Source organism: Cebus imitator, unplaced genomic scaffold, assembly GCF_001604975.1.
Source record: "Cebus imitator isolate Cc_AM_T3 unplaced genomic scaffold, Cebus_imitator-1.0 Scaffold135, whole genome shotgun sequence".
Taxonomy (NCBI): domain Eukaryota; kingdom Metazoa; phylum Chordata; class Mammalia; order Primates; family Cebidae; genus Cebus; species Cebus imitator.
In genome coordinates, this window is record NW_016107450.1 from 424178 (window position 1) to 435725 (window position 11548).

Sequence of the window (11548 nt, forward strand, 5' to 3'; positions counted from 1 at the left end):
TGGTATCTCAATGTAGTTTTGATTTGCATTTCTCTAATGACCAGTGATGATGAGCATTTTTTCATATTTTGTTGGCCTCATATATGTCTTCTTTTGTAAAGTGTCTGTTCATATCCTTTGCCCACTTTTGAATGGGTTTATTTGTTTTTTTCTTGTAAATCTGTTTTAGTTCTTTGTAAACTTTGGATATAAGTCCTTTGCCAGATCGGTAGGCAAAATTTTTCCCATTCTGTTGGTTGCCAGTTCACTCCAATGATTGTTTCTTTTGCTGTACAGAAGCTCTTAAGTTTAATTAGAACCCATTTGTCTATTTTGGCTTTTGTTGCCAATGCTTTTGGTGTTTTAGTCATGAAGTCCTTGCCTATGCCTATGTCCTGAATGGTTTTGCCTAGGTTTTCTTCTAGGGTTTTTATGGTGTTAGGTCTTATGTTTAAGTCTTTAATCTACCTGGAGTTAATTTTAGTGTAAGGTGTCAGGAAGGAGTCCAGTTTCTGCTTTCTATACATGGCCAGCTAGTTTCCCCAATACCATTTATTAAACAGGGACTCCTTTCCCCATTGCTTGTTTTTGTCAGGTTTGTCAAAGATCAGTTGGCTGTAGATTTGTGGTGTTGTTCCAGGGGCCTCTGTTCTGTTCCATTGGTCTATGTCTCTGTTTTGGTACCAGGACCATGATGCTTTGATTACTGTAGCCTTGTAGTATAGTTTGAAGTCAGGTAGCATGATGCCTGCAGCTTTGTTCTTTTTGGTTACAATTGACTTGGCTATGCAGGCTCTCTTTTGCCTCCATATGAACTTTAAGGTGGTTTTTTCCAGTTCTCTGAAGAAGGTCATTGGTAGCTTGATGGGGATAGCGTTGAATCTATAAATTACTTTGGGCAATATGGACATTTTCACAATATTGATTCTTCCTAACCATGAGCATGGAATGTTTTTCCATCTGTTTGTGTCCTCTCTTATTTCCTTGAGCAGTGGTTTGTAGTTCTCCTTGAAGAGGCCCTTTACATCCCTTGTTAGTTGAATTCCTAGGTATTTTATTCTCTTTGCAAAAATTGTGAATGGCAGTTCTTTCTTGATTTGGCTCTCTTTAAGTCTGTTATTGGTATATAGGAATGCTTATGACTTTTGCACATCGATTTTGTATCCTGAGACTTTGCTGAAGTTGCTTATCAGTTTCAGGAGATTTTGGGCTGAGATGACGGGGTCTTCTAAATATACAATCATGTCATCTGCAGACAGAGACAATTTGACTTCCTCCTTTCCTATTTGAATACGCTTTATTTCTTTTTCTTGCCTGATTGCTCTGGCTAGAACTTCCAATACTATATTGAATAGGAGTGGTGAGAGAGGGCATTCTTGTCTAGTGCCAGATTTCAAAGGGAATGCTTCCAGCTTTTGACCATTCAGTATGATATTGGCTGTTGGTTTGTCATAAATAGCTTATATTATTTTGAGATACATTCCGTCGATACCTCGTTTATTGAGAGTTTTTAGCATAAAGTGCTGTTGAATTTTGTCGCAGGCCTTCTCTGCATCAATTGAGATAATCCTGTGGTTTTTGTCTTTGGTTCTGTTTATGTGGTGAAGTTCGTTTATAGACTTGCATATGTTGAACCAGCCTTGCATCCCCAGGATGAAGCCTACTTGATCGTGATGGATAAGCTTTTTGATGTGCTGTTGCAATCAGTTTGCCAGTATTTTATTGAAGATTTTTGCATCTATGTTCTCATGGATATTGGCCTGAAGTTTTCTTTTCTTATTGAGTCTCTGCCGGGTTTTTGATATCAGGATGATGTTGGTCTCATAAAATGATTTGGGAAGGATTCCCTCTTTTTGGATTGTTTGAAATAGTTTCAGAAGGAGTGGTACCAGTTCCTCTTTGTATGTCTTGAATTCGGCTGTAAACCCATCTGGACCTGGGCTTTTTTTGGTTGGAAGGCTATTAATTTCTGCCTCTACTTCAGCCCTTGATATTGGTCTATTCAGTGTTTCGACTTCTTCCTGCTTTAGGCTTGGGAGGAGGCAAGTGTCCAGGAATTTATCCATTTCTTCCAGGTTTACTGGTTTATGTGCATAGAGTTGTTTGTAGTAATCTCTGATGGTGGTTTGTATTTCTGTGGAATCTGTGGTGATATTCCCTTTATCGTTTTTTATTGCATCTATTTGATTCTTCTTTCTTTTCTTTTTTATTAATCTGGCTAGTGGTCTGTCTATTTTGTTGATCTTTTCAAAAAACTAGCTCCTGGATTTACTGATTTTTTGAAGGGTTTTTGTGTCTCTGTCTCCTTCAGTTCTGCCCTGATCTTAGTTATTTCTTGTCTTCTGCTAGCTTTTGAGTTTTTTTTAATCGTGCTCCTCTAGCTCTTTCAATTTTGCTCATAGGGTGTTGATTTTAGATCTTTCCTTGCTTCTCATGTGGGCATTTATTGCTATAAGTTTTCCTCTAGACACTGCTTTAAATGTGTCCCAGACATTCTGGTACATTTTGTGTTCATTCTCGTTGGTTTTGAAGAACATCTTTATTACTGCCTTCATTTCATTGTTTATCCAGTCAACGTTCAAGAGCCAGTTGTTCAGTTTCCATGAAGCTGTGCCGTTCTGAGTTAGTTTCTGAGTTCTGAGTTCTAATTTGATTGCACTGTGGTGTGAGAGACTGTCTGTTATGATTTCCGTTCTTTTGCATTTGCTGAGGAGTGATTTACTTCCAATTATGTGGTTAGTCTTAGAGTAGGTGTGATGTGGTGCTGAGAAGAATGTATATTCTGTGGATTTAGGGTGGAGAGGTCTGTAAATGTCTATTAGGTTTGCTTGGTCCAGATCTGAATTCAAGTCCTGAATATCCTCATTTATTTTCTCTCTCATTGATCTGTCTAATATTGACAGTGGGGTGTTAAAGTCTCCCACTACTATTGTGTGAGAGTCTAAGTCTCTTTGTAGGTCATTAAGAACTTGCTTTATGTATCTGGGTGCTCCTGTATTGGGCACATACATATTTAGGATCATTAGCTCTTCTTGTTGCACTGATCCTTTTACTATTATGTAATGTCCTTCTTTGTCTCTTTTGATCTTTGTTGGTTTAAAGTCTATTTTATCAGAAACTAGAATTACAACTCCTTTTTTTTTTCGCTCTCCATTTGCTTGGTAGATGTTCCTCTGTCCCTTTATTTTGAGCCTATGTGTATCCTTACATGTGAGATGTGTTTCCTGGATACAGCACACCGATGGGTTTTGACTTTTTATCCAATTTGCTAGTCTGTGTCTTTTGATTGGGGCATTTAGCCCCTTTACATTTAAGGTTAATATTGTTATGTATGAATTTGATCCTGCCATTTTGATGCTAGCTGTTTGTTTTTCCTGTTAGTTGATGCAATTTTTTCATTGTGTCTATGGTCTTTACCATTTGGTACATTTTTGGAGTTGCTGGTACTGGTTGTTCCTTTCTATGTTTAGTGTTTCTTTCAGGAACTCTTATAAAGCAGGCCTGGTGGTGATGAAATCTCTGAGCAATTGCTTGTTGATGAAGGATTTTATTTCTCCTTTGCTTATGAAGCTTAGTTTGGCTGGATATGAAATTCTAGGTTGAAAGTTCTTTTCTTTAAGGATGTTAAATATTGGCCCCCACTCTCTTCTGCCTTGTAGGATTTCTGCTGAGAGATCCACTGTGAATCTGATGGCCTTCCATTTGTGGGTAACCCGACCTTTCTCTCTGGCTGCCTTTAGCATTTTTTCCTTCATTTCAACCCTGGTAAATCTGACGATTATGTGCCTTGGGATTGCTCTTCTTGAGGAAAATGTTTGTGGTGTTCTCTGTATTTCCTGGACTTGAATGTTGGCCTGCCTTGCTAGGTTGGGGAAATTCTCCTGGATAATATCCTGAAGAGTGTTTTTCAGCTTGGATTCATTCTCTCTGTCACATTCAGGTACACCTATCAAACATAGATTAGGTCTTTTCACATAATCCCATATTTCTTGGAGGCTTTGTTCATTTCTTTTCACTCTTTTTTCTCTAATCTTGACTACTCATTTTATTTCATTGAGTTGATTTTCAGTCTCTGATATCCTTCCTTGAGCTTGGTTGATTCAGCTATTGAAGCTTGTGTATGCTTTGTGAAGTTCTCGTGATGTGTTTTTCAGCTCCATCAGTTCATTTATATTCCTCTCTAAGCTGTTTATTCTTGTTAGCATTTCGTCAAATATTTTTTCAAGGTTCTTAGTTTCTTTGCATTGGGTTAGAACATGATCATTTAGCTCAGGGAAGTTTTTTATTACTCACTTTCTGAAGCCTGTTTCTGTCAATTCATCAGACTCATTCTGCATCCAGTCTTGTTCCCTTCCTGGTGGGGCATTGTGATCCCTTGGAGGAGGAGAGGCATTCTGGTTTTGGGTATTTTCATCCTTTTTGTGCTGGTTTCTTCCCATATTTGTGGATTTAGCTACCTGTGGTCTTTGTGATTGTGGACTTTCAGATGGCGTCTCTGAGTGGACATCCTTTTTGTTGTGGATGAAGTTATTTCTTTCTGTTTCTTAGTTTTCCTTCTAATAGTCAGGCCCCACTGCTGTAGGACTGCTGGAGGTCCACTCCAGACCCTGCTTGTCTGGGGATCACCTGCAGCAGCTGCAGAACAGTAAGGGGTTGCTGCCAGGTTCTTCTTCTGTTATCTTTGTCCCAGAAGGATACCCACCAGATATCAGCCTGAGCTCTTTATGCAGTGTCTCTTTGGGTATATGGGGGGTGGGGAGCTGCTTGAGGAGACAATCTGTCACTTATAGGAGCTCAGGTGCTGAGCTGTGAGCGCCAATGTTCTGTTCAGAGCTGCTGAGCAGGTATATTTAAGTCTGCTGCAGTGGAACTCATAACTGCCTTTTTTTCCCAGGTGCTCTGTCCCAGGAAGGTAGGGCTTTATTTATAAGTTCCTGTCATTCTGCTCCCTTTTTTTTCAGAGCTGCCCTGCCCAGCAAGGATGTAGCCTAGTCACAGTCTGCCACCAGAGGCATTGCTGAGCTGCCATGGGGTCTGCCCAGCTGCTGTGTGATCTTCCTTGTGGTTTTATTTGTAGTGGTATAGTTAGAACTGCCTCAGTAATGGCCGTCTGCCTCAGTAATGGCGGACTGTCTCTGTAATGGCAGACTGCCTCAGTAATGGTGGACTGCCTCTGTAATGGTGGATGCCCTTTCCCCCCACAGAGCTGGACCATCCTGGGTCCAGCTGTGCTTGCTGTGAAACTCTCAATCCAGAGCGTTTTTCAGATTGTCTTTGTAGGGGTGAGACCGGCCGAGCCAGATCACCTGGCTCCCTGTTTCAGTCCCCTTTTTTTCAGTTGAATGGGCGACTCTGTCTCCCAGGCATTCCAGTTGCCAGTTGAAATGGCATCTGGATTTGTGTGAGTTTTTGTGTGGAGACTTGCTGCACTGGCTGAAACAGCCATGCTGGAGACTCGTGGTGCTTTTCCGCCTGGAAATCTCCTTGTCTGTGGACAGTAAAAATTCGTTTGGAAATGCAGTGATCACTCACCCTCTGCGTTTTCACTGGGAACTGCACTCCAGAGCTGTTCTTATTCAGCCATCTTGGATCGTTCCTCCAGTTTCCTAACTTGTGAATCAGAAGACTGCAGTTTGAGCCTCACCTCTGCAACCTACTTACTAACTGCATGAATTATCTCCTCAGCCCAGCTTGTTGTTGTTTGAGACAGAGTCTTCCTCTGTTGCTCAGGCTGGAGTGCAGTGGTGAGATCTCAGCTCACTGCAACTTCACCTCCTGGAATCAAATGATTCTTCCACCTCAGCCTCCAGAGTAGGTGGGATTACAGGCACCCACCTACTAATTTTTTGTACTTTTTAGTAGAGACGGGGTTTCACCGTGTTGATCAGGCTGGTCTTGAACTCTTGGCCTCAGGTGATCCTCCTGCCTCGGCCTCCCAAAATGCTGGGATTACAAGAGTGAACCACCACGACCAACCAGACCAGTTTTATTGAAGGTCAAATGGCAGTCTTGCACAGTTGTAGTTTGGATTAAATAAGATGGTGACACAGTGTCTGGCATGTAATAAGTACTCAATAAGTGGTAGCTGCTTAAATAGGAAACAACTGAACTACCCACATCTCTCAAACTTACCTACATCACAGTCACTCTCATGCCATTAATCCTCTTTTTGCTGGAGGAGAAGTCTCTGGTGGAAGAGAAGATTGTGTCCACCACTGCTTTGAATCCTCACCTCTCAATTATGTCCTCTTTTGTTTCTTCCATTTTTTCCTCTCTACTGCTTTCCCGTTCCGATTATACATGCCAGCTTGATTCTCTAACGTCTTGAGCTCTCTTGTCTTCTCTAGCTCTTTCTCCTATCATTCCAGAAAGAATTTTATTAACTCAGTGTCTCCTCTCTCTTGTCTGCCATTCATATCTTGGCCTTTGCAATATGACTTCTGTCCTAACCATTCCATTAAATTATTCTTAACAAGAGGACCATTCAGTCACTATTCTTTTAACCATATTTACTGAAGGCCCACTCTGTATCAGGCTCTGGAAATACAGCCATAAACAAAAGAAATCCCTGCTCTTATAAGCTTTCCATTCTAGTAGGGGTTACAAACAATTAACTAATAAATAATTATTATAATGTCAAGTAGAGTTAGTTACCATGATAAGAAGCTCATCTGGATAAGGGGCTGGCAAAAGAATAGAATGTTATTTTACATAAAATAGTCAAAGAAGGCCTCTTTACAAAGGTGAAATTTAAGCAGAGGTCTCACCGAAGTTATACTGTAAGACATGCAAATATCTGGAGAGTTAGGGTGAACAGGATTTTATTTTATTTATTTTATTTTTTGTCAAATGACCTTTTATTGAAATATTTTCCTTTGTGCTTCTTAACTAGCCAGGCATTCTACAGCACCACTGTTGATGTCATCTATGATGTCATGAGGGTGGTGGTCTTCAGCTTTGATGAGTTCCTAGGGCAGGAAAACTCAAAATGAATAATGAAGGGGGACGTTTATTGTGATCTCATCTCTTATTCATCTGACTTCCTCTCTTCTCTGGTTTGCAAAGAGAAGAAAGATATATTGGTACTCTAAATGCGGGATAAGCTGATGACTTTGCAGATGCCATTATTTAATTCTTTGCCTATTAAGGCCCAGCAATGCACAACCTGTCCTTTTTGCCTCCTCTTTCTTATTTTCTAGCTTTTCATGAAGGAAAAAATACAGCAACAAAAGACTTACTGGAGGAATATATGGTTGTTTAATGTGGACTTCTCTTGTATCCTCTAACAACCAAGCAAACTGGTAATTCTTATTCTGTGCTGAATTACAAAGGATATATTATCCCTGCCCATTCTACTGCCAGAGAATAATGGTGTGTGGAAGGAAGAGAAAGGGACATTATAGCAATGGACATTATTTTTCCAGGCTTCCTTCCCAACAAAGAGGAAAAAGCTGTCACCAAAGGCCTATGTGTTTTGCTAAGGCACTGAATCTTTCCCTCTGGTAAAATCTAAAATCCTCAGGTGAACCCAGAAGTTCTAGTTTGGGAAATCTCATCTACTAAACTAAAAGTATGAATAAATAACATAGATACATGAATATTTTATGCAATATTCTTTCAAGTGGCAAATGACATCAGAAACCACTTGAATATTTATTATGGAGGAATACAAAAATAAAATATGATATATCCAAACTATAGATACTATGCAATTATTAAAAATAATAAGACCCAGTGAGGTGACTTCATCTATAATCTCAGCACTTTGGGAGGCTGAGGAGAGAACACTGCTTGAGGCCTGGAGCTCAAGACCAGCCTGGGCAACATAACAAGACCCTGTCTCTACAAATAATTTTAAAATAAAGTAAAAATTAGCCAGACGTGATAGTGCAAGCCAGTAGTTCTAACCAAGAGGAGGTTGAGGTGGGAGGATTCCTTGAGCCCAGGAGTTGGAGGACGCAGTGAGTTAAGATCACATTACTGCATTCTAGCCAGGGCAACAGAGCAATGACCCTATCTCTAAAAAAAGAAATAATAATAATAACAAGTTAGATCTCTGTGTATTAACTTGGAGGAATTTGAATAAAATATAGATGAAAAAAGCAAATTATTTTTAGAGGTTTATACAGTCCCATTTTTAAAAGATTATGACAAAAATCTCTAGACATCATGTATGCGTGTGTGTCTATAAATATATGTATATATATACACACACACACACAGTTACAGATATCTGTGTGTATGTACACACATATATACATAGGTATGAAAAGATACATATCAAAAGTTCACATTGGTTGTTGGGAGGCTGGAATTGAGCAGAAGGGGATATTGTTGACTGTTTTACACAACAGTATTGTTTGGTTTATTGCCTCAAGATGGCATTGCTTTTGCACTTTGAAAGGAAAACCTAAATTTAAAAAAATACCCCCCCACACACACATATTTTGAAGATAAAAGCCCTCAACTAGTGCTTTAAGTCTAAAAATCATTCTAACAAGCAGGATTCCTTTGAATTCTCCTAAAGGATCCCCTGCTTAGCTTGTTATAATAGTACATCTGGAGAAAAATAAGGGGGAAAAGGAAGCAAAAATTCTCTGGCTGGGCTACAGAAATCTTTTCTGAAACTGACTAGCCTGCTGAGCCATAGCAGTGAGGCCATGGAAGCCCACGCTCTGGAATGGCCCATTGGACCTCTGTGTTCTCAGGAAGGAGAAAAGTAGAAAAAGGCAGCCTGATTGCCTCTTGGCTCTTAGCCAAAGTTGCTGTGCGTGGTGGGAGTGGAATTTTTCCATGGCAGAGGAAGAGGAAAAATCAGATCACATTTCTCACTGCCAGGGCCTTATTCATGAAGATTTTGGGGCCCTTGCTGTTCATAACAGAAGTGTGTTCACTGGGTCGTGCCTTCATTTTCACCATTAGAAATCTCTTTTGTTCTTTTTGTTTGTGTTTTTTTTGTTTGTTTTTGTTTTTTCAGACATAGTCCTCGCTCTGTTGTCCAGGCTGGAGTATTGCGGTGTGATTTCTCACTGCAATACTGCACCTCCGGGGTTCAAGAGATTCTCTTGCCTCAGCCTCCTGAGTAGCTGGGATTACAGATGCATGCCACCACAGTGGCTAATTTTTGTATTTTTAGTAGAGACTGGGTTTCACCATGTTGATCAGGCTGGTCTTCAACTTCTGACCTTGTGATCCACCCATCTCGGCCTCCCAAAGTGCTGGGATCACAGGCATGAACCACCATGACCAGCCTCACTTGACGAATTTAAAATTTTTTTTGTAGAGACGAGGTCTCACTTTGTTGCCCAGGCTGGTCTTGAACTCCTGGGCTCAAGCAATCCTTTTGCCTCAACCTACCAAAGTGCTAGGATTACAGGTATGAGTCACCACACCTGGCCCTTTTTTTATTTTCCCTTCTTTTTTGCCTTCACATTTGGATGTGTTTCTCCCTAAAATGCAAACATCCTAGAGAAATGCCATGCATGGCCATTATTAGAATTACAGCAAAAGGAAGTCAGGGCAAAACAAACGTGAAGAACTATTGGTTTGGCAAGCAAAATTCTCCAGAAGAATCTGACATTTCTCTCTTTCACTTTACAAAAACAACTGTATCAGCAACTTTTGAGAAGACTTGAGAGCCCACAGGAGGAATCTTCTCTTCTTTTTTTTTTTTGAGATGGAGTCTCGATCTGTTGCCCAGGCTGGAGGGCACTGGCGTGATCTGGTTCACTGCAACCTCTGCCTTTCAGATTCAAGCAATTCTCCTGTCTCAGCCTCCTTAGTAGCTGGGATTACAGGCATGTGCCACCAGGCCTGGCTAATTCTGTATTTTTAATAGAAACAGCGTTTCACCATTTTGGCCAGGCTGGTCTGGAACTTCTGACCGCGTGATCCACCCACCTCGGCCTCCCAAAGTGCTGGGATTACAGGAGTGAGCCACCGCGCCCAGCTGAGTCTTCTCTTCTCTACCCCTTCTTCTGCCCTTTCCCAACCAGGGTACTTAGATAGCCATTGTGGATATTCAGAAAGCACTTTTGTAATAATTTCACTTGGGAGTGAAGAGGTTAAGTGGAGAACTACAAAATCATGTAGTTGGAAGGGACTTAATGGTCATCTGCTCCCACCTCTACCTATATACTAATAATAATTGACACCATTTTCTGAAGGCTATGTGCTGTGTCATGTATGCCAAAGTCATATTTATAGTGTAAATATACAAGTAATATTTATATTGTCCAGGGAATTAATCCCCAGGTTCCATGCTTTTTGCCTCAGGTACACTGCCTTTCTTTATTATGTCAGTGAAAAGTGACCACGGTCTCTGCTTGGACACTTCCAGTAATGGGGAGCTTACATTTTTTAGAGGCAGCCTTTCGTTACTTATAAGGAAATTCTTTTTGTTTAAAATTATACTTTAAGTTCTGGGGTACATGTGCAGAACATGCGGGTATGTTACATAGGTATACATGTGCCATGGTGGTTTGCTGCATCCATCACCCCATCATCTACATTAGGTATTTCTCCTAATGCTGTCCCTCTCCTAGGCCCCCAACCCCCCAACGAGACCCAGTGTGTGATGTTCCCTCCTTGTGTCAATGTGTCCTCATTGTTCAACTCCCACTTATGAGGGAGAACATGCGGTGTTTGGTTTTCTGTTCTTGTGTTAGTTTGCTGAGAAGGATGGTTTCCAGCTTCATCCATGTCCCTGAAAAAATTCTTTTTTGACACTGACTGTACAGAAAACAGCCAGCATAATCATTCTTCATGTTTAGACCTTGAAGTGTCAAAGATATCTCATCCCTCAGTCACTCTGTTTTCTGTTCTTAGTTCTTTCAACAGTTCCTTTGTCTATTTCACCATCCTGGTCCTACCTCTCAACACACTCTCTAGTTTGTCCAGTAACATCCAAACTTAATTGTCATGTCCAGGACTGAAAACAATACTTACCCAAATGTAAACTCCACAATGGCAGAGAATGTATCTGTCTTGTTTATCTAATTCTTGTTGCCCTGGCATAAAGTAGGCACTTAATTTATTTGCTGAATGAATGAATAAGTCTTCTAGATGTGGAAATTTCAGTACAGAATAGAGCAGGACTCTCCCCTCCTCTTCTGGATGCTTTCTGGGTTGATGAAGGTAGTCTAGCTCACTGCTTGCTTAATTGGCAGCCTACGCTCACCCTGGCCAACACTGACAACTCACCCAGTTTGTTATCACTCAGGTTGCTAAGACTTTGTAAAACAGAGCCAGGCAGGACTTTCTCATTCTCTTTGGTGGTTGTTGTTGCTGTCGTTATTTTAATTTTGGTCCACACTCGACAGCAGTGTGCTCTAGTGGAGAGAGCATACTCTTTGGCCACTGACATGGTTTGGATGTTTGTACTCTGAGGTGGGACCTGGTAGGAGGTGATTGGATCCTGGGGACAGATTCCTCATGAGTGATTTAGAACCATCCCCTTATCGGCCGGGCGCGGTGGCTCAAGCCTGTAATCCCAGCACTTTGGGAGGCCGAGGCGGGTGGATCACGAGGTCAAGAGATCGAGACCATCCTGGTCAACATGGTGAAACCC